General features: G+C 45.0%; 1 protein-coding gene across 1 annotated transcript in view; it reads left to right on the top strand.

The window, feature by feature from the left end:
- The window catches only part of auts2a (activator of transcription and developmental regulator AUTS2 a), a gene marked incomplete at its 5' end in the record, with an annotated part of 735,797 nt that overhangs the window by 250,553 nt on the left and 461,133 nt on the right, over positions 1-24,111 (top strand). The gene's annotated exons all lie outside the window — the stretch shown is intronic.

Here is a 24,111-nt window from a genome sequence, read left to right as displayed (position 1 = left end):
TCCAGCTATACAACACACTTACACACACCTGACCTCCAGCTATACAACACATTTACACACACCTGACCTCCAGCTATACAACACACTTACACACACATCACCTCCAGCTATACAACACACTTACACACACCTGATCTCCAGCTATACAACACACTTACACACACATCACCTCCAGCTATACAACACACTTACACACACCTGACCTCCAGCTATACAACACACTTACACACACATCACCTCCAGCTATACAACACACTTACACACACCTGACCTCCAGCTATACAACACACTTACACACACATCACCTCCAGCTATACAACACACTTACACACACCTCACCTCCAGCTATACAACACACTTACACATACCTGACCTCCAGCTATACAACACACTTACACACACATCACCTCCAGCTATACAACACACTTACACACACCTGATCTCCAGCTATACAACACACTTACACACACATCACCTCCAGCTATACAACACACTTACACACACCTGATCTCCAGCTATACAACACACTTACACACACGGCTGTCAGAAGAAACAGTGGAGAGAGACGAGACGAGGCAAGCAGCAGGGAGGGTGTGCTGTAGTGTGGTGTAGTGTGTGTTTGCATGTGTTTAGGGTATGTTGTCATTGTTTCTGCGTACTATAAGTGATGTGGGACAGAGCCAGGCAGAGTCAGAGGCCGTGTAGCCTACCGCACCGGTTCACTTTCATCCCCCCCACCCCCCCACCCCCAACCCCCACCTACCCTGATGCATGCACCCTGTCAGTGCTACACATGTAGTTCACGGGTTACGATCAATAACTTGCACTCTCCACGCCTTCCAAAGAGATGTGGCCCCGGCCTCCACCAATCCTGGGTAATGGCTGTTGCTAAGGAGTGTGGGTAATGGCTGTTGCTAAGGAGTGTGGGTAATGGCTGTTGCTAAGGAGTGTGGGTAATGGGAGGCGGTCTATTTTTCAGACGTGTTTCAGAGTTTTTAATGGGCCCCCCCCCATGTAAGAGCCCCTGCGTGCATTGGCGTAATGGGTAGTGGAATGAACAGCCATCCTGTCCTTACTGTGACTGGAAGCATGATGTTACAGCTCTGAGGTCATTATCCTCTGCTCCCATGCTGACTTGTCCTCCACCATAGAGAGAGAGAGAGAGAGAGAGAGAGAGATTCCATTGCTTTGCATGCATAGCAACTCAGCTGAAATTGTAGAGAGCAAATAGACTTGCACTGGTATATAAACATAATTATAAAACGGCTCTCTCAAATCAAGCAATCTGATTGGTTCACAGCCATTGTATAAATCCAATAACCGAGTCCAATAACCCATGGCCATGGGTTATTGGACTCGGTTATTGGTTGCCATGGCAACTCTCTTACTAAAAGCCTTTGGTTTAAAAAAAAACAAATGGCGGAGACAGCTGTCAGATCCTTGTGAATCGATCTTCGCTTATAACTTTACTAATACTTCGCAGAAAATGGTGTTTTGTACAAGAATAGACGCGGGCTAATGTCTTAACCCCTCTCTCGCGCGCCCTCACTCTTAACCCCGCATTTCTAAATAAGACGTAACGTTACTTGGTGTCGGCATACGGCTCTGGTGTCGGGCTTTGCAAAACGCTCTCAGCTTCTCAGCAAGCGCCAGGATTGGCCAATGTCGACTTCAGTCTCCAGAACGATCCAATCAAATCACCCGCACGTCTATCTTCTTGCTAGAGGTCCCGCCTTACAGTAGTGTTTCAACTGACTCTATCAGAATACAATGCCAGTCGGACTTATAGTATTATTATTATTATATTATTATACTTGGAAACCGTTTTATAAAAGCAATATAGCACTCGAGCTGCGTGGTGTTGTGGAATATATCCCGCTGATAAGCTGTTATCCCACTCGGCCTGCGGCCTCGTGGGATAACAGCTTATCAGCGGGATATATTCTCCACAACACACTTGCTCTCGTGCTATATTGCTTAATTATATCACTGTCAAATTGACTGTGATACCTTGGTATAATTGCCATAAACAAATGGGACCAGTTACTATAGTGCTAGTGTTTCTCGTAAACCCCATTACTTCCTGTTTCAAAATTTAAGCTGACCATCTTCTTGGCGATGGTCCTGTTTGTTTCTGGTACTGTTGAAAAATTCATATGGTAATAATTTTTTTCATGTTAAAACGCTCCACACGGATACACACAAATGATAACCTGATGGAAGCCACGGGCATCTGTGTCTGCTCCTCAGTAAACATGCCTTGCCCTTTACACGTGAGCCTCATGGTTTGATTCGGAAGATGCAACACAGCATAATCACTTAGTGCTCTGGCCACTTTGCTTAATTTAATTATTATTTTTCTAGGGGCCCACATTTTCAAATTATTTTTCTTTTGAACACAATGTGATTTTTGTGGGCCATTACAAAATTGACCATGTTCTTCTTAGTCTACTCATCTACTAGTCGACTACAACCCCATTGTAGACTTGCTGTGAGCTCATACAGTGTGAGCAACTTGTTTGACTGGTTGTGTGCAGGGCCGCTGGAAGTCATTGCGGCAGGGGGTGCTGCAAGGAAGGGACTTTTCCCTTCCTTGCAGGTTTTTTTTTATGTTATTTGGACGTTTGGATGTTTTTTAGCCATATTTAGAGGAATATCTCATTTTAAATTAACATTAGGGTTATACTGTTGTGTATAGTATTTTCTCCTTTTCTCACTCACTTTCATGTCACCACCTTCTCTCCCTTTAGGTCGTTTTACACTACAACCGACAGCAACACAGGCAGAAACACTGAGTTTATTATTATGTTTTTATTATCTTATTATTATAAACCAAACATCAAAAATAACATCTCCACCCTCTTTGCTTTGCTCATAAACCCTAAATGTCGCAGTATAAAACATATAAAACACATTTTAATCATATATATATTTTCTTTTTATTGAGACTGCAATTACAATACAAAACAGCAGAGGGTGCTTCCTGCGGGGGTGCTGCAGGCAAATCATGAATTATTTTTCGTATTTCCTTTCATAACGTTATGTCATTATGAGTAGCGAGGAAAGCTGTTTTGAGTCTGTTGCTACGGCCGTAAACCGTTTCGCTCTGCCTAGCAACAGACCCAAAACAAGAAGGACGGCTTTCCTCACTACTTCAAGGGGCTTTCTACTCTCCCGAACATCTCTCGTTCTAACAGTTTGTTTGGAAGTAATTTTGTAATTTTGTAGTTATGGCCGAACTGGCTGCCGTAAACCGTTTTCTTTCACTTCCGCATCTATCCGTGATGGAGAGAGACCATGAGAGACTAGGATAGCACTCGCCGATTCACTCTGCTTTGGTCTCATCTGCTGACAGGTAAGATGTGAGGCATCACTATTACATTTAGACTGTTTCATAACAAGTGGAAATCTTGCTCGTAGTTGCTTTAAAATAGTTGGCAAGCACTTATTAGGAAGCATTAACTGAAAACCATTGACAATTAACTTGTTGACTTGTTGATCGCAGTGAATGAATGAATGAATGAATGAATTAAATGTCATTAACTGGTTTCAGCGTGGGCTGATAACAATGGGTTAAAAATATTTGATCAGTATACTAACTTTATCGTGGTTCTTATTAATGAATGAAATAATTGGAGGTTTAAAAAGCATTTTGCTCTGGATATAACGAGGCCCAGTTGTACAGTATAATAGGTCAGTGGATTGCCTGGCTGTTCATTGCTTATCCAACCCTCTCAAGCTTCTAATTATCATATTGCTTTTTTATTTTCTGTCCTTTGCTTCAGTAGATTTATTCAACAGCTTGTGCTTAATCCCCCCGATATTTCTGTCGGGCTCCAAGACACACTCTTGTGCACAAGGACACACACGTACATACACGCGCACGTGCACGCCGCACAGACGCACACACACACGCACACATACATATGCATGCATGGAGACACATGTGCAGAGCAATCACATGAGGATTTACGGAGGTGGGTCATATTCCATTTGAGTATTATGTTTATATATTGTAGTTAGCGAAGGTCAATGTGATATTACTTCATAATGACTGAGTCGAAACTATTTATCCCACATTAACCCTGCAGCTAATCCTCTTTCATCTTGCGTTTGGCAGCATTTGCCTATTTTAAAATGCTATTTTAGGCGATCTGAAAGTAGTTTTTTTTGGGGTTGATGCTACTACAGTACCTCATGTGCTCGTGTCTATTGGTTGATGTTAGTACCTCATGTACTCGTGTCTATTGGTTGATGTTAGTACTAGTGCTGCAACTATCGATTATTTTAGTAATCGAGTATTCTACCGAATAATCCATCGATTAATCGAGTAATCGGATAAGAACCCTTTTTTGTGTTTTCAAAGGCTTATCGTAAATATACACCAAAAAATAAGATAAATCTCTTCAAATAAACAACTACATTAGTTTCTTTCTTAGAAAAAACAACATTTTTATTTTTAAATTGCATAGAACTGGCAGTGGCACCATTCATCTTTTCAACCTGACGTTTGAGTTCTTCCAGTGTACAGCAACCGTTAAATAATATGAATGAATGGCTTACTAGCTGGTTTACATCCTTCATTTACCTTACAGCTGCATGACACACACACTCTTTCTCTCTCACACACACTCACTCTCTCTTTCTCTCTCACACACCAACAGGCTAGTGTGATCACACACACACACACACACACACACACACACACACACACACAAAACGCTGTTAAATTAGCCGCTAACGTTAATGTTAGGTTGAGCTTTGTATTTCTCACAGAAAACGGTCCAAACTTCTCAGAGAGAGCGGTCGGTATTCACTAAAGCCTTAATATCTCAGGCTCTGTAGTACATAGAAACATAAAATAAAAAGCATTTGAGAGCTTAACCCTTTGGCTTTTCGTATTATATTTGCTCTAATGTTAATTAAAAAAAAAAGATCTTTAACTCCAAAAAATAAAAATAAAAAGATTCTAATGCATTTTAAGAAATGTTAATAAAGATTACGGCAAATGTAACCCTTCCAAATAAAAAGCCACGGGTTTAAGCTGTCAAATGCTTTTTATTTCATGTTGATAGCTACTATACAGGCTGAGGAAATACGTTCTGTTGAACCCTTGACAATTTCTGCAGCAACGTTAGCGTTAACGCTAACGTTAACGTTAGCGATCTCTGTTTTGCAGTCGTTGTGAAGACAGTGAAAAGCCCCGTTATCTAACAACTACAACGGCAGTGAAACAACTTATCCAGCTAACGCTAGCTAATTAAATAACGTTACCTGATGTTGTAGTCGATGCCTCTCTCAACTACAGCTGAGGAGGTGCTGCTAACGTGCTGCGGTGCGCTGCCTGCTTCATTCACCCTCAGCCTATCTAGTAATACGTTACAGTCTTCAGCATTTAGCTACTGTAAATATATCTTGTGTTTGACCATGCTTCCTCAAGTTTGAGGTGTTTCCCTGGCCAGCTTTGCAATTCACATCACAAATGTTGCAACCAGTGTTGTCTGAGTCTATCTTGGGAAAGTGTAGCCACATTTTCGGGTGGTCCCGTTTGTTGATGTTTCAGCTAGAGTGACGGACTGACGTAACGCGCTCTCACGTGTTGCCTTAAGGTTCCGTCGGAATTTTAATTTTACCCACTCTCTTCTATTACTCAGATGCGTGTCGAGGCGAATCATTTTGGCCTCGATCATTTTAATTACTCGAGTTATTCGAGGTACTCGAGGAATCGTGACAGCCCTAGTTAGTACTAGGGTTGGCACGATGGACGATGGCATCGACCATCGTGATTGGCCGACCCCCCATCGACCTCTGAGCCTTCTACATCGGATCATCGTGATTAATTATCTGTTCGAAATAAATTTGTGCCGTTTTAATAATAAAAAATACCAAGTCCACTTACCGTGACGCGTGGGGGACGCGCTTGCGGCATTAAACGAGCGCGCCCAGTTCAGACTCAGAGAAGCCTCCCCTCCCCCTCCTCCGCTCTAGTGCTTCTCTGCACTGGGAGCGCTTGTTTAATGTCGCCGGGGCGTCCCCCGCGCATGAGAAGTCAGTTATTTTGTTGCGAACACTTTTAAGACAAAGAAGAAACTTCACGTTCTTTCCTGTTTTCAACCCAAAGTGAGTACAAGTCTTCAACTGTGAATTTAACTCGCCTGTTTCCAAAGTGAAAGTTGAAGTCACTCACAGCAGCAGCCTCAACGCGAGACTCATCAGTCTGAATGACTGATCAGTCTCGCGTTGAGGCTACAGCAGCAGCTATGTTTCTCTCTCAACTCTCCTCGTCAAATCGCTCTCATTAGGTTCAAAAGCCCACGCGAATCTAACGTTATATCAGCCAGTAATTCAGTCAGTTTACTGCCAGCTAGTTAAATTCAACACACACACGTTGTTGGTGAGGACCTGTAACGTTAACGTTTTGTTATTTGCGCCATTCAAATTGCTGGTAGTGAGAGCCACTGCTTCATTCAGTCGCCTGGCTCTGTGCTGTTAGCACAGAGGCTAATAGTAGCCTATCGAAGCCCGCTGGTCTCCGTGAAGAGCTCAGCTGTCCAGTTGTTAATGAACGCATTGCAATGAATGGCATTACCGCACCGCAGCGACTTAATACATTATTATTCCCCCCACCCCCGCCAATGACGATGCCATCGTGGATCATGATGGTTCACTGTGGAATAATCACGATGGATAATTTACTGACATTGCACAACCCTAGTTAGTACCTCATGTGCTCGTATCTATTGGTTGATGTTAGTACCTCATGTGCTCGTATCTATTGGTTGATGTTAGTACCTCATGTACTCGTGTCTATTGGTTGATGTTAGTACCTCATGTACTTGTGTATATTGGTTGATGTTAGTACCTCATGTGCTCGTGTCTATTGGTTGATGTTAGTACCTCATGTGCTCGTGTCTATTGGTTGATGTTAGTACCTCATGTGCTCGTGTCTATTGGTTGATGTTAGTACCTCGTGGTTGTGTCTATTGGTTGATGTTAGTACCTCATGTACTCATGTCTATTGGTTGATGTTAGTAGTACTAGGGGTGCTCCAAAAAATCAATTCTTGAAAGGATCGCGATTCTTAATGCCACGATTCCTGGATCGATTCCAAACTCCCAAGAATTGATTCTTCTTCGTATTGTAAAAAAAAAAAAAAAAAAAAAATTACAGTGCACCTGAATGCATGAAGATACCGGCTGAATAAGTGTCCAAATGTTCATGTCATTTGTGTACTGTACTGCCACGGTGCCACCACCTCTTGCACTTAAGAACTCTGGTCAAATGTATTCCCCCCAAAATCTATAAATCCTTCTCAAAGTCTACAGATCCCCCCCAGCCTATAAATCCATCTTATCTGAAGAACATAAGGGGGGAATTCCAAAAATGAATTTAGGCCCTGGCTGTAATACTTCAGAAATTGAATTTGAAGTTCAGCATTAATACATTTGTAATTTTTTGTCTTAGATTTACCTTTGTGTGTTATTGCAATATAAAACTACATAATTGAGAATTGATTCTAGATTCTGGAATCGAGAATCGTTGGAATCGAGAATCGATTCTGGAATCGGATCGTGACCCCAGGAATCGGAATCGGATCGGATCGTGGCTTAGCCGGATCGGAGCACCCCTAGTTAGTACCTCGTGGTCGTGTCTATTGGTTGATAGTAGTACCTCGTGGTTGTGTCTATTGGTTGATGTTAGTACCTCATGTACTCGTGTCTATTGGTTGATGTTAGTACCTCATGTACTCGTGTCTATTGGTTGATGTTAGTGCCTCATGTACTCGTGTCTATTGGTTGATGTTAGTACCTCATGTACTCGTGTCTATTGGTTGATGTTAGTACCTCGTGATCATGTATATTGGTTGACGTTAGTGCCTCATGTACTCGTGTCTATTGGTTGATGTTAGTACCTCATGTACTCGTGTCTATTGGTTGATGTTAGTGCCTCATGTACTCGTGTCTATTGGTTGATGTTAGTGCCTCATGTGCTCGTGTCTATTGGTTGATGTTAGTACCTCATGTACTCGTGTCTATTGGTTGATGTTAGTACCTCATGTACTCGTGTCTATTGGTTGATGTTAGTGCCTCATGTGCTCGTGTCTATTGGTTGATGTTAGTACCTCATGTACTCGTGTCTATTGGTTGATGTTAGTACCTCATGTGCTCGTGTCTATTGGTTGATGTTAGTACCTCATGTACTCGTGTCTATTGGTTGATGTTAGTGCCTCATGTACTCGTGTCTATTGGTTGATGTTAGTGCCTCATGTGCTCGTGTCTATTGGTTGATGTTAGTACCTCATGTACTCGTGTCTATTGGTTGATGTTAGTACCTCATGTACTCGTGTCTATTGGTTGATGTTAGTGCCTCATGTGCTCGTGTCTATTGGTTGATGTTAGTGCCTCATGTGCTCGTGTCTATTGGTTGATGTTAGTACCTCATGTGCTCGTGTCTATTGGTTGATGTTAGCACCTCGTGATCGTGTCTATTGGTTGAGGTTAGTACCTCGTGGTTGTGTCTATTGGTTGATGTTAGTCCCTCTTGTGCTCGTGTCTATTGGTTGATGTTAGTACCTCATGTACTCGTGTCTATTAGTTGATGTTAGTACCTCATGTACTCGTGTCTATTGGTTGATGTTAGTACCTCATGTACTCGTGTCTATTGGTTGATGTTAGTACCTCGCGATCATGTCTATTGGTTGATGTTAGTACCTCATGTGCTCGTGTCTATTGGTTGATGTTAGTACCTCATGTGCTCGTGTCTATTGGTTGATGTTAGTACCTCATGTGCTCGTGTCTATTGGTTGAGGTTAGTACCTCGTGGTTGTGTCTATTGGTTGATGTTAGTCCCTCTTGTGCTCGTGTCTATTGGTTGATGGTAGTACCTCATGTGCTCGTGTCTATTGGTTGAGGTTAGTACCTCATGTGGTCGTGTCTATTGGTTGATGGTAGTACCTCGTGGTCATGTCTATTGGTTTATGTTAGTACCTCATGTGCTTGTCTATTGGTTGATCATGGTCGTGTCTATTGGTTGATGTTAGTACCTCGTGATCGTGTCTATTGGTTGATGGTAGTACCTCGTGGTCGTGTCTATTGGTTGAGGTTAGTACCTCATGTGGTCGTGTCTATAGGTTGATGTTAGTACCGCATGTGCTTGTGTCTATTGGTTGATGTTAGTACCTCATGTGCTCGTGTCTATTGGTTGAGGTTAGTACCTCATGTGCTCGTGTCTATTGGTTGAGGTTAGTACCTCATGTGGTCGTGTCTATTGGTTGATGGTAGTACCTCGTGGTCGTGTCTATTGGTTGATGTTAGTACCTCATGTGGTCGTGTCTATTGGTTGATGGTAGTACCTCGTGGTCGTGTCTATTGGTTGATGTTAGTACCTCATGTGGTCGTGTCTATTGGTTGATGGTAGTACCTCGTGGTCGTGTCTATTGGTTGATGTTAGTACCTCATGTGCTTGTGTCTATTGGTTGATCATGGTCGTGTCTATTGGTTGATGTTAGTACCTCGTGGTCGTGTCTATTGGTTGAGCTGCATATGACCCGAGTCCCCCCTCTCCATGTCCTGTCTCTCCACTCAGCCCGTCACAGCTGGCTAAACACACCACACTCCGGCAACACATGTGGCTTGGCTTATCCTCCCGCTAGACGTTATTGTACAAGATTTAGGCAGGAAAAAGTGTGTTTTGTGCCCGTCTGTGTGTGTGTGTGTAATGCAGTGCATACACAAGTGCCCATATGTGTTACACATGACTGCACATCGCCAAGGATGACCTCATAGGCATTTGAAAGCTTATGCCATTATGCCGTGAGGGTGCAGTTATCACATATAATAGGTATTGGGATTATGCCTTGACCTATGGGGTTTTGAAGGCCAATACAATATTTTTTTGTTTTATTTGAAGGTGCCAATAGCTGACATTTTGTGTTGAGATTCAATGTTCATTTTTCATCCAAAAGAATTACAAGTATAACGGTGTTTTCAGCTCAATTCTTTGCAGGGTGAAAAATCCTCTGAAACAACATTTAGACCATGTGATAAGACTCTCCAATGAAACCCAGGGCAGGACAACAATAATAATGAAACCCATCACTTAAGTATGAATGAATCACATTAGAATCAATTCTAGCTAAAGGTTAAAGGCATAGACTACTGCAATATTGAGCAATTATACAGTAAATATGTATATGTGTAATTGCATATAATATCCAATCCATCATATCATCATATCATATATTGGAGGAGTATGACATTTACAGGCTGCATCTAATAATTAATGTATGTCCATATTGGCCAAAATATTAGTCTAACCCTACTTATAACAAGGGTTACTGTGCTGAAAAACGTTCTCTCCTCTGCCGGTGTTGTTTGCACCTGCAGAGCTCTCACCTCGCATGGCTTCTGAAGGGAACAGTGGAAGGATGCTTTCTCTCTTGCCTTACTGACTCTCTCACCTAGGGCTGTCCCCGCGAGTCGATGTAATCGATGACGTCGACAAAAAATTGTGTGGCTAATGTTAGCGGCTAACTGTTACTTGTCGTCACTTTACATGGCAGTAAAATGCCACTGAATGACCAAAATGATTTAACTTTTAACCATTTCGATTTCCACTTTCCATACGGACCCCCGGCATTGGTTAGTTGTTAACGTCGTGACTATATTTACAACGTTATAACGTACTCTGAATACAGCCTATCACCGTCATGTTGAAAGTAATTTCTGCACCGCAGTGAACATAACATTACACCATTTAACGGTGTTATTCGGCCGTTTAATGTTAGTGTACATATTTCCGTTTGCTTTCACGGCTAACATGTAGACAATTGATTAAACTAACGTTACAGAGTACAGACCATTGTTAGTATGTTGCTGCTCACGTTAATTTACTGCATGCATCATTTAACAGTGCATGGCTGTTTACATTCTTCTGTTTGCGTTCACGGCCATGAGATCAAAACTAACGTTACAGACCATTGTTAGTCTGTGACTGTACCAATTTCCTTACACCCACACTGATGCAAACATACATTTGGCTGAGTTAGCTGCACATTACTCCAGTGATTAAATAAATCCATGTCCTGTAAAAATACTGATCCTCCTCAGTTTAGGGAAAGGGTTCATACATACAGTGATGAATCATGATGATCAATTTTGCACACCATTGTACTGTAAGAAGATGATGCTTTTATGTTGGACTGCTGATAAACTCAGTTGACATTGCACAAGGTTTTTGGTATTCCTCCTGAAAGTGACTATAATTTTATTTATTCTACTATTTTATTTTTGAATTGCACTATATTCATTTTATTTGAGGACAAGCTGTTGCTTTAATTTGATTTAGATTTAATGTTGGACTGTTAAAGAGAATGAGATGGTTAAATAAAATACTGAAATTGAGAAGTTTTTGGTTATTTATTTGTTTTGGGTAAATTTATTGTTATATAATAAAAAAAATAATAATAATAATAATCGCTAGATTAACACATTGAATGCCAGCCATGTTTTCATTCCTGTAGGTAAGTTGTGCCAGGGGTGTTTTTGACGATTCTGGCTCATTTTAGAGACAGCCGAGGATTCTTTTCTGTTAAGAATTCATGAACACCAATCATCTAAAAATAACTAATAGAATGTGTGCTTTCTCTGTCTAAAAGAGTTAGTTTGCAGAGTTAGTAGTTATGTAGATATTAGCCGTTGAGTACAGCATGGTTTCAGCGTCTGGAAATTTATTCAGAGATAAATGGCTTTTTGTGAAACAGTCACTTTAACCATTCATTTTTGGCATCAGTAAGACCGTCAGACATTCTAAACAATAGTTTTGAACAGTAATTTCCTCCATAACAACAGGAAACACCCCTCTCATTCAAACTCCCTCCTCCCTCCTCCCTCCTCCCTCCTCCCTCCGCTGTACAGCGGGCGTGTCAGAAGCGCTTTTGCTGCTGCCTGCCTGTGTGCCTGCCTGCCTGCTTGCCTGCGTGCAGACGCTCCTTGTGCGAGTCAAGATGGGCCGGGGAATGCGTGGGCGATGGGCAGATGTTGATTCTGGCCTTTCTGAGGTGTTTCAAAGTGTGTTTCACCTATGATCTATTTTGCAAATCGCTCTCCGCTCTCTGTGTGCTGCTGCCGGTGCGCGGCCGCTCTCAGGCAAGACAAGTCTGTTACTGTAAAATCGCCACGGCATTTCCTTGAACGGCTTGGTCCCGCGGCAGTTTTTTCTTTGATTTCGGTCGTCTGGGGGAGCACTGTCAACACTTAGTGGGTCGGTAAAATAGATTATACACATTATCTTGCTCCAATAGTGATCTCGAAGATGTAAAAGTTGTTGATTGATGTCCCAGCGTCAAAAAAAAAAAAATGTTTATGTAAGACGAGTAAACTCGGCTCTGGCACTTAAGCGTTGGATTATGTAAGACGAATTATTTCGGCTATGGCACTTAAGGTGTTAATCGACTAATCGAAAAAATAATCGTTAGATTAATCGATAAGAAAATAATCGTTTAGGACAGCCCTATTCTCACCACTCACTCTGTGATCTTCACCTCTGTCTTTCCCCATCCCTCATGCCCCCCCCTCCCCCTTACACACACACACACACACACACACACACACACACACACACACACACACACACACACACACACACACACACACACACACACACACACACACACACACACACACATCTTTCTCTCTGGTAATGATTCGGCTGTTTAGTCGTCCAGGTCTTAGGTGCACACGCGAAGGACTTCGAGGGCCTGGCTCGCTGCAGCAAGCGGGCCGAGTCTCGTCTGATCCAGCACCCCCACCCCCACCCCCTCTCCCTGCCCACCCCTCGCCCCATCCCGATTCTCCCTTGTCTGTGAGCAATTACTCCATGTTTATCTCTGTTTCCTGCCTTCATCTGATCCGTTCGCCGATGCTGGGACAGCTGGGTCTGTGGGCTGCTTCCCCTGTGGTGGAGAGGAGCGGACAACAGATGAGAGGAGAGGAACCAAGAGGAGAAGTGAGGAGAGGAGTGAAGAGGAGAGGAGAGGAACCAAGAGGAGAAGTGAGGAGAGGAGCGGAGAACAGAGGAGAGGAGAGGAACCAAAATGAGAAGTGAGGAGAGGAGAGGAGAACCGATGAGAGGAGAGGAACCAAGAGAGGAGAGGAGAGGAGAAAAGAGGAGAGGAGAGGAACCAAGAGGAGAAGAGAGCAGAGGAGAAAAGAGGAGAGGAGAGGAACCAAGAGAAGTGAGGAGAGGAGAACCAAGGAGAGGAGAGGAGAGGAACCAAGAGGAAAAGTGAGGAGAGGAGAGGAGAAAAGAGGAGAGGAGAGGAACCAAGAGGAGAAGTGAGGAGAGGAGAGGAGAGGAGAAAAGAGGAGAGGAAGCAAGAGGAAAAGTGAGGAGAGGAGAGGAACCAAGAGGAAAAGTGAGGAGAGGAGAGCAGAGGAGAGGAACCAAGAGGAAAAGTGAGGAGAGGAGAGGAGAGGAGAGGAACCAAGAGGAGATGTAAGGAGAGGAGCGGAGAACAGAGGAGAGGAGAGGAGAGGAGAGGAGAGGAGAGGAACCAAGAGAAGTGAGGAGATAAGAGGAGAAAAGAGGAGAGGAGAGGAACCAAGAGGAGAAGTGAGGAGAGGAGAGAAGCACAAAGGAGAGGAGAGGAGAAAAGAGGAGAGGAGAGGAACCAAGAGGAGAAGTGAGGAGAGGAGAGAAGCACAAAGGAGAGGAGAGGAGAAAAGAGGAGAGGAGAGGAACCAAGAGGAGAAGTGAGGAGAGGAGAGAAGCACAAAGGAGAGGAGAGGAACCAAGAGGAGAAGTGAGGAGAGGAGAGAAGCACAAAGGAGAGGAGAGGAGAAAAGAGGAGAGGAGAGGAACCAAGAGGAGAAGTGAGGAGAGGAGAGAAGCACAAAGGAGAGGAGAGGAGAAAAGAGGAGAGGAGAGGAACCAAGAGGAGAAGTGAGGAGAGGAGAGAAGCACAAAGGAGAGGAGAGGAGAAAAGAGGAGATGTGAGGAGAGGAGAGAAGCACAAAGGAGAGGAGAGGAGAAAAGAGGAGATGTGAGGAGAGGAGCGGAGAACAGAGGAGAAAAGAGGAGAGGAGAGGAACCAAGAGAAGTGAGGAGAGGAGAGGAGAAAAGAGGAGAGGAGAGGAACCAAGAGAAGTGAGGAGAGGAGAGGAGAACCAAGGAGAGGAGAGGAACCAAGAGGAGAAGTGAGGAGAGGAGCGGAGCACAGAGGACAGGAGAGGGGGACAGGAGGAGAGAGGAGGTGAGGAGAGGGAGCGTGCGAAGGCGTGCAGAGAGGAGGTGGGCTGGAACATCACGGAGTTGGCTTCGGCTCCTCCATCTGAAAGTCATTGGAACGTTGAATTATTTCCCCTCTTTTTTCTTTTCTTTTTTTTCCTACTTCTCTGTGGAGCCTCCTCAACTAGTCCGGACGCCTGCTGACTTGTGTTAAGATATGAGTTCCAAGTGAAGAGCTGGCTTGAGATGCAGACAGACAGACACACACACACACACACACACACACACACACACACACACACACACACACACACACACACACACACACACACACACACACACACACACACACACACACACACACACACACACACACACACACACACACAGACAGACAGACAGACAGACAGACAGACAGAGCATTGCAATGTGTGCTTGTATGCTGGCGTCCACCTGCAGCTGTCTTCACAGGCCTTTTCCAAGGCCACAGCTACACATAAACACATAGATAAACACATACATAAACACATATATAAACACATTGCTTCATAGCTTCCAGGTGTGTTTTGTTTCAAACAGCTCCTCGCATTAATATTGGATCGTAAAGTTGGAGGGTTATAAAACGGTCCAATGGAAGCAGTTGTGTGAACGTAGTAAAAGGTGAATTTTACTGTCAGGGAGGAGAACCACTGGCCAGCTTTTCTTCTTTTCTTTCATTTCTTCCCATAGAAACACTTTGGACACATTCAGTCACAATAAGTCTGACAAGTCTGACTTATTGTGACTGAGCAAGCAGGGTTCAGTGTCCTGCTCAAGGACACATTGCCAGGGCAGATAGCCTTTTGATGGACAGATAGCTTTTTGATGGACACATAGCTGTTGGACCTTCAACCTTGTTATGGCCTCTCAAGGAGTGTGTAACTTTTTCACCTAAACATTAACTCATTGAGTGCCAATGACGTCTAAAGACGTCAATTCAAATAGTAACGTAGAGTGCCAATGACGTCTAAAGACGTCAATTGCGTTTTTTGACGGTGGGACGTGGATCAAAGCCTGATGCATCTCCTGTGAAAGTATGGTTGATTTTGAAGGTGTATAAGCTATTTTACGGACCCATTAGGTGGCGACAGTGCTCTCCAGATTTGAGAAAGGTGAGGAAAAACAGCAGAAAAAGCCGTGATGAAACGGAAACCGATGCATGCTGGAGCCAGAGCGGCACAGATTGCTCTGGCTGGAGCTAACGTTAGCTGCGAACAGCAGCCAATCCGCTCCCACAACTGAGCCCCTCTGTCTCTGCTGCGATAGTTTCTCCACACGATTAGCCGCCAGAAAAGAAAACCAAAGCCAAACCATTCTCATGAGAATTCTCATGAGAATAACGTGGATCCGCAGGCAGCAGAGACTCGCCTGACACACGCAGCAGAGCGAGCAGAGCCACCAGAGACACTCCCACGGAGGAGGAGTTTGCAGTTGAGGGGGGTGGGGGTGCTGTTTTATTGAAGGAAATTACTGTTCAGATGTTTCAGGTCAGAAAATATTAGCTTCAGAGTCAGTGATTTGCTTGAAATGCTTCATTTCACAAAAGGCTCATTATCTCAGCTTCTAGTTTGAAACGTCTGTTTTTGGTGAAATCAACCTATCTTCTCCGGCTGATAACTAAAGAACGGAAAATGATATCAATAAACTTTTTTTTGCTGATGATACAAGGCAGTCTCATCGTTCTTTGGGCGTGTACTTCGGTGTTTACATAGTAATATCACACAATATTCTGTGGGTCTTGAGTTATCACTGAAAACGCTCTGAAAGGGCTGGCACTGGGAGCATCCGTTTTCCAAAAGTGGCTGGCACTCAATGAGTTAATGGCAACCGTTTCCCCAGTTGTAAGTAAGTAAGTCATTCTTTATTTCTATAGCACCTTTCACAGCATGAGGTCACAAAGTGCTTCACAGAGAAACAGAGTCGAAATTACAATAAAACTGAAGTAAAAAACACAAGAAGCAACGATGAACAAGATGCATACATGATAAAGACACAGGGAAAAATCAACAATAATAACTGGCTATCCGAACGCCTGCTGGAACAGAAAGGTCTTTAGCTGTCTCTTAAAAATATCCACGAAGGCAGAGGCTCTTACAGTAGGTCCAGGGGGAGAGCGTTCCAAAGCTTGGGAGCTACCGTTTTAAAAGTGCAGTCACCTTTTGTTTTGAGCCTGGTCCGGGGTACAACCAGGAGCCCCTGGTCGGAGGACCTCAGTGACCGGCTGGTAGCATAGGGCTGGAGGAGGTCGGAAATGTACGAGGGAGCTTCCCCATGCAAGGCCCTAAAAGTAGTCACCAAAACCTTAAAATGAAACCTGAAGGCCACATGGAGCCAGTGCAGTGAGAACAGGATGGGAGTGATGTGACAGGATTTACGTGAGCGGGTTAACAGCCTGGCAGCAGCGTTCTGTATCAGTTGTCAGTCAGACGGTCCAGAGATGATTTATTGAGGCAGGTGAAAAGCGAGTTACAGTCGTCCAGTCGGGATTAAATAAAAGCATGAACAGCCAATTCCAGTTCTGAGTGGGAAACAATGGATCTGAGTTTGGCATTAGGCGCTTTCACACACAGATTGCGCAAAATTGCAGTTCAAAAGGCCCGCAAAACCGGCAGCCTCGCCACAGAAATTGCTTTCACACAGAGCCAAGCAGCACTGCCACATTCCCGTCCTGGGGTGTGCTTTCAAGTGACACCCACTGCTCCCGGATTGAAAGGCGTTTCAATAATTAAATTAAATAACGTTGTATTACTCGCTTGTACAGCGCAAACAGCTCCCGTACAGAGAGAGAGAGAGAAACAAGCCGTGTGTGCGTCCGTGTACAGCAGCGGACAGAGAGAGAGAGAGAGAGGCTGCAGGAGCACCGCAGCAGCTGAGGAACAGAGAGAGAGGGAGAGATGTGTCATTACATTATATCGTAATATTGGCTTCGGGCCTCGCAACGGGCTCGGCCAATTAATTTCATAACTCATCCGGGCCGGATCGGGCAGGGGTCTGCATGTCACGGGGAGGGCTTGGGCCGAGATTTCAGGCCCGCGCAGCTCTCTAAGCGGAGGGCGACAGTCGAGTCTGTCACAGCTCTTGTGTTTCTCATTCTCTCAATAGACAAGTTTCCCAGCGCTGGCCTAGGGCGGCGCCATAGCAGCCTTATATGTCCCCGGCTTCCGGTTAAGTCCACATAGCGTCCACAGCAGCCTGATGTTGCCATTAAGCTACAACTTAAATAGAGACTTATTACATCATATGTTTTCCGCCCCCTGTATGTTGAGTGTTCGTGAAAAAGAAAAATATAGCAGACGCTTTCTTTACTGTAGAGCGCCGTTTAAAAGCTGCACAACAAGCAGCATCAGTCCCGCCGGCCAGCGCTGGACCCGCTGTGAGGAAACACACAGGAGGAAACCGAAATGTCAAAACAGACATCCCTTGCTAGGCCAGTCCTTTTTTTAATCGAGATCATGCAACAAGTAGCCTACTTCAGCCGAGGCCAGCAAGACGGCAGGAAAGAAACAGAAGCGTGCCTGCCACCGTCAAAAGCAAAAGAGACCCGACTTAGGCTGTCAATTTAGCGGAGGTAAAAAGCCTTTTTACCTACTCGGGCGAATCAATCAATCAATCAATGGCTCGCGCTTGTTGCCCGATGCTCGTATGATGAGGAGATGAATCAAAATGCTTACCACCAATAAAGCCACATTGGTGGTAAGCACAGAGAACGAGTGCAGGAGAGCTGACGCAGGTGCCAGGTGTGGAGTGGGAGAGATTAAGGTGCGTAGCCTATTGCTGGAGATTCAAGTTGTGCGCTGTCTGCACTCTGCACTGACACTGTCGCACTTATTACTTTTAGCTGCGTTGTTTTTTCATCAAGGCAATGTCCAGAAGATATGGGTTCATGAATGTCTGCAAATGCAGATAGATAGGCTACAGTAGGAGTGTGCATGCATGTTGTCTGTTTCAATAACGAAAGCGTCCTTACCGAGAACGACGTGCCGACCAATTAAATATTCTTGCTGCGAAATCGGCCTCTTAATGACAACACTGGAATAATAGCCGTAATATTCATTCACAACGGGGGTAATTTGATGAAATACAAAGCGTTACAACATACCCGACCTACTTTGTTGCTGTGGAGATATTGGTACGCTTCGGAGCTTTTGAGATTGTTCATCGCGTTGCCGTCCACCGCCATTGATTCCTCAAAATACGCTATAATCCTGCCTGTAGTTACGTTCGGCCATTTACACATATTATCTTCCCATGTGTCCACTGTCAACGGGTGTGGGATAGACACTCTTTCATTAGATAGGAGACTCGCAGAATGATCCCAAGTTTGCATTTTTTCGGCGGTCGCTATGGCTACTACGGTAGTACGTTACGCTTCTCCGTATTCACAAACACCGGAACCGACAGACACGATCGCGGCCGAGTCCGGAAGCAAACCGGAAGTGCCCAGGAAACTTGTCTATACATGAGTCGAGAGGACTTTGGAGGCAGGCTGAAGCTCAGTGCCCACCCAATAAGAAGCTAGAATCGCTACTGGTATTTTCTGTGCAATTTTTCCATTGGCTGGGGTTGAAAATAAACATATTTTCCTAACTTTTGATTGGGTGGGCAAGACTCATGTCTGGGTGGGCACTGCCCACCTCTGCCCAGCTATAATCGGCCCTGAGTATTATTATTATATCCGTTAATTTTACCTACTAATGTCAACATCGTTTGAGCATAAAGCCTAACCTACTTACAGGCACGGAGCATTCCTCCTGGTGCATGATTGTATAGGCTACTTTTTTTACTTTCACTGTCTTTCTTGCTGCATGAGGTGATTTCCCCTGTAATTTTTTTATGAAGCATTCGCACTGTTCCGGCTTGCTGCTCTGATGCTTTCAAGTGGAGGCGGGTTACCTGCTAACCCGGCGCTGTGACAGGTCGGCTCGCGGGACAAAAGGCGTACAACAATTACCCACCAACGCGCGTTCACGACTTTCACATCGGAGGCGCGGATCCTATTTTCCATGCATTTTTCGGCTTTCAAGGCCAGTGTAAAAGCGCCTAATGTTTCTGAGGTGGAAAAAGCAGGTGCGGGTCAGGGATTTTACATGACTGTCCAGGAGCATGGTCTGATCGAAACTGACACAGAGGTTTGCTGGAGCGAATGTTGGGGGTTAGAGATCCCATGTGTTTAACCACCTTTGAAACAATGGAGTCAGCAGCAACGATAAGGACCTCCGTCTTGTCTGCATTTATTGTAGAAAATTACTGGCCATCCAGTTCTTAACTCATTGAGTGCCAATGACGTTGATCGGCGTCAAATGAAATAGTAACGTTGAGTGCCAATGACGTCAATCGGCGTCAAATGCGTTTTTTGACGGTGGGACGTGGATCAAAGCCTCATGCATCTCCTGTAAAAATATTGTAGCTATTGAAGGTGTATAACCTATTTTACGGACCCATTAGGTGGCGACAGTGCTCTCCAGATTAGAGAAAGGTGAGGAAAAACAGCAGAAGAAGCCCCGTGATGAAACGGAAACCGATGCTGGAGCCAGAGCCGTATAGATTGCTCTGGCTGGAGCTAACGTTAGCTGCGAACAGCAGTCAATCCGCTGCCACAACTCAGCCCCTCTGTCTCTGCTGCATAGTTTCTCCACATGATTAGCCGCCAGAAAAGCAGCACCCGACGCCGAAGGGCCAAACCATTCTCAGCAGTCCGGTTTGGCTTTTCGGTGTCGCGCTGGGAGCCGGCGCACAAAAACGGAGCGCTCTGAAAATAGACGCTGGGTGCGTGTTAGGCAGTGGCGTGCCTGACCAAGTTGGTGCCCTAGGCAAGATTTTTGCTGGTGCCCCCCCCCCCCCAAAGAAAATATAATAAAAATTATTTCGCAGCTAATTCCACCGCTGCAGTGCAGGCTCAGAATGGCCCTTCCCCAGTGGCGCTGGAAGTACTTTTAGGTAGGGAGTGCTGTAAGAAAGTGACTCTCGGTGCTGCCCGCGAGGGCAGCGCCAAACAAAATTTTACGTTTTTTGGACTTTCATCCATATTTAGAAGAATATTTAATTTTAAATTAACATTAGGATTATACTGTTGTGATGTCATTATTCAGTATCTTCTCCTTTTCTCACTCACTTTCATCTAAGCACCTGCTCTCCCTTTAGTCGTTTTACACTACAACAGACAGCAACACAGGCATAAACACTGAACTTATTATTATTATTATGGAAAACCAGATTATGATGAAAATCACTTTTGAAGAGAATCTTATGAAATAAGATTAGATTAGAGCTGGGAAGCACAAACTGTTTTTTAATGCATCTTGTTGGTGGTATAAACACAAGACAGCCAAATCCAACAATTTCGAAAATCCCATTTCTTGCCACCAGGGGGTGCTGCAGCACCCTCAGCACCCACCTTCCAGCTCCCTTCCCCCACTCTGGGGAAAAGCTCCGAGCAGGTAGAAGGGGGCGCGGCCGCGCAGGGGGTGGGGTGGTATGGATGGTGAAAGTGCTGCAGCCCAGGCAGCCAGAAAGCCAGAATTAGAAAAATGATTTCACTATTATTTAAAGACTTAAGACGTTGTTCTGCTTATTTTTTGTCTACTATTGTAAAATGATAGTAGGCCTATTATCATGAAAAAGTATTTCTAAAAAAAACAAAAAAAACATTTTTTTTTTTTTTTTTTTTACCCTCTCTGGCGCCCCTAACGGCTCAAGCGCCCCTAGCATTTGCCTAGTTCGCCTAATGGACGGCACGCCACTGGTGTTAGGCTGTGTGTTAGTGTGGGGAGGAGTTTGCAGCTGAGGGGGGGAGAGGGGGGTGGGGCACACAGGGCACCACACAACTACACCACGCCACTACATCAGAAAATATTAGCTTCAGAGTCAGTGAATGTGCTTGAAATGCTTCATTTCACAAAAGGCTGATTATCTCAGCTTCTAATTTGAAACGTCTGTTTTTGGTGAAAACAACCTATCTTCTCCGGCTGATAACTAAAGAATGGAAAATGGTATCAATAAACTTTTTTTTGCTGATGATACAATAGAGTCTCCTCGTTCTTTGTGCGTGTTCGGTGTTTAGTAATATCACACAATATTCTGTGGGCCTCGAGAAATCACTGAAAACGCTCTGAAACTCTGGCACTGGGAGCGTCCGTTCTCCAAAAGTGGCTGGCACTCAATGAGTTAATGGCAGACAGGCACTCATGAAGGATGTACATTTTTTCATTTGTATCTGGTTTAAATGACAGATAAATGACAGATATCGTCTGCATAACATAAGAGATGCCCTTAAAACTGGTGATGAGGAGGCCTAGAGGCAGCATATCAGCCCATAAAATCGGGGCTAAAACAGAACCCTGGGGCAGGCCACATGGTAGGCTGGGTCTAGGGGGCTGGGTCAGATGTAAAAGGGCCAACTGCCACAGAGAAGCTTCTCTCGGGGAGATAGGATGTGAACCATTTCAGGGCACTCCCAGAGACACCCACCCAATCGCTGAGTGGGTCCAACATGATACGGTGGTCTACAGTGTCAAAGGCTGCACTTAAATCTAATAGTACCAGGACTGAACATTCATCAGCATCTGAGGCCATCATGATGTCGTTTGAGACTCGGAGAAGGGCTGTCTCTGTACAGTGCTTCTGGCGAAAACCAGATTGGAATTTGTCCAAAATGTCATTGTTTGTCAGGAAAGAGGTCAGTTGATTAGTGACAACTTTCTCAAGCACTTGAGAAATAAAAGGCAGTTTAGAAATGGGCCTGTAGTTTTTGGGGAGGGACGGATCCAGATTGGGTTTTTTGAGGAGGGGTTTGACAACGGCCTGCTTAAGGGAGATTGGAACACAGCCAGACTGCAGTGAGGTGTTGATGATTAGCCGATGTACTTATGCTTCTCACTCAAATCACCCTTCAGTCCACTTGAGGGTGCTCTTCAAAGCTCAAATCCATCCTAACCACGCACACCACTCCTTGTACAGGCGTACATAAGCACATATACTGTAGGGAGAGACAGACACAAGAATAGTTAGACACTGCAGTCACAAAGATGAGTTATTCCCCATTCATCTCCGTCACGTATACACACACACACACACACACACACACACACACACACACACACACACACACACACACACACACACACACACACACACACACACACACACACACACACACACAAAGGGGACACTAGTATGAAACAGCTTTTCCTTCCTCCTCTGATCTCTCCTCATTGTATCTCCATCATGGCTCTTTGCTGACGTTCTTGTTGCTTGGTGGTTGATTGATTTTACAGTTGATATTCAAAGGGGAACCAAGCCACTATATGCAGGGATAATCCATTGTTTTTGCCTTAGCTTCTCCATAAATAAATCTGATTATTTCATCAAGTCCTTATTGAATCACAGTCCACATATGGTTTGAGCACAACACACTACTGGTCAGGATATCTTCTTTGCTCCTCGGAGGGATGATTTCAGTTCAGCAAACATTTGATTCCTTGCCAGTCGGGGCTTGGAGGAAATACAGGTTATTACCGCGCCTCATGGACCTTAGCTCCAGTCCCCGCGCTGGTTTACAGCACAAGTCATCTGTGCCAAGGCAGCCCGGTGTCATCATCCCCAGTGTTAACGTGATTTCCTGGCTGTGGCCTAGATGGGACTCTGGCCTGTAGTATCTGGCCATCAGAGAGACTCGGCTTCAGCTGTGTGTGTGTGTGTGTGTGTGTGTGTGTGTGTGTGTGTGTGTGTGTGTGTGTGTGTGTGTGTGTGTGTGTGTGTGTGTGTGTGTGTGTGTGTGTGTGTGTGTGTGTGTGTGTGTGTGTGTGTGGGAGGGGGGGCAGGAAATGGCCTTTGTGTTGCCGGCCAATACAGCCTGCGGAAGAGGAAGAAGGAAAACATGCACTGTGTGGTGCCATGTCAGGCCACAGAGAGAGAGAGAGAGAGATAGGAGAGATATAGAGAGAGAGAAGTAAAGCCCTCTCTAACTGCTCATAATCCAGGTAGAGGCCCCTAAGAGACAGGGGGGAGACACTGTGGCGGATAGTTAAACAGAAGAAGAAGAAGAAGAAGTCCACCCGGTTCATTCTCTTTCTTTGTCTGCACTCCGCAGAGCTGCATTAGCCTCCGAGAGCTTCAAAGATTAAAGCCACCTCTGAAAAGCATTTAGGGAAGTGGAGAGAACGTTTTCAGCAGGAGGACTCTCTGTTCTCCTCCTGCAGGACTCTCTGTTCTCCTCCTGCAGGACTCTCTGTTCTCCTCCTGCAGGACTCTCTGTTCTCCTTCTGCAGGACTCTCTGTTCTCCTCCTGCAGGAGGACTCTCTGTTCTCCTCCTGCAGGACTCTCTGTTCTCCTCCTGCAGGACTCTCTGTTCTCCTCCTGCAGGAGGACTCTCTGTTCTCCTCCTGCAGGACTCTCTGTTCTCCTCCTGCAGGACTCTCTGTTCTCCTCCTGCAGGACTCTCTGTTCTCCTCCTGCAGGAGGACTCTCTGTTCTCCTCCTGCAGGAGGACTCTCTGTTCTCCTCCTGCAGGACTCTCTGTTCTCCTTCTGCAGGACTCTCTGTTCTCCTCCTGCAGGAGGACTGTCTGTTCTCCTCCTTTGTGCTTGTTGTGTGGCAGGCATCAGGTTTAATGGAAAGTTGGAGTGTGTGTGTGTGTGTGTGTGTGTGGGGGGGGGGGGGGTCGAACATCTGGGCTGCTGTAGCTGGGGGAGAGAGAGTGAGAGTCTGCAGATCGCTCGCACACCTCGGGCGACAGCTTAGGAGTGGGTGTAGGGAGACACCAACACACACACACACACACACACACACACACACACACACACACACACACACACACACACACACACACACACATATGTGCGCACAGG

This window comes from Poromitra crassiceps (genome assembly GCF_964638095.1).
Source record: "Poromitra crassiceps genome assembly, chromosome: 1".
NCBI classification, from domain to species: Eukaryota; Metazoa; Chordata; class Actinopteri; order Beryciformes; family Melamphaidae; genus Poromitra; species Poromitra crassiceps.
This window is presented reverse-complemented; position numbering and strand designations above follow the sequence as displayed.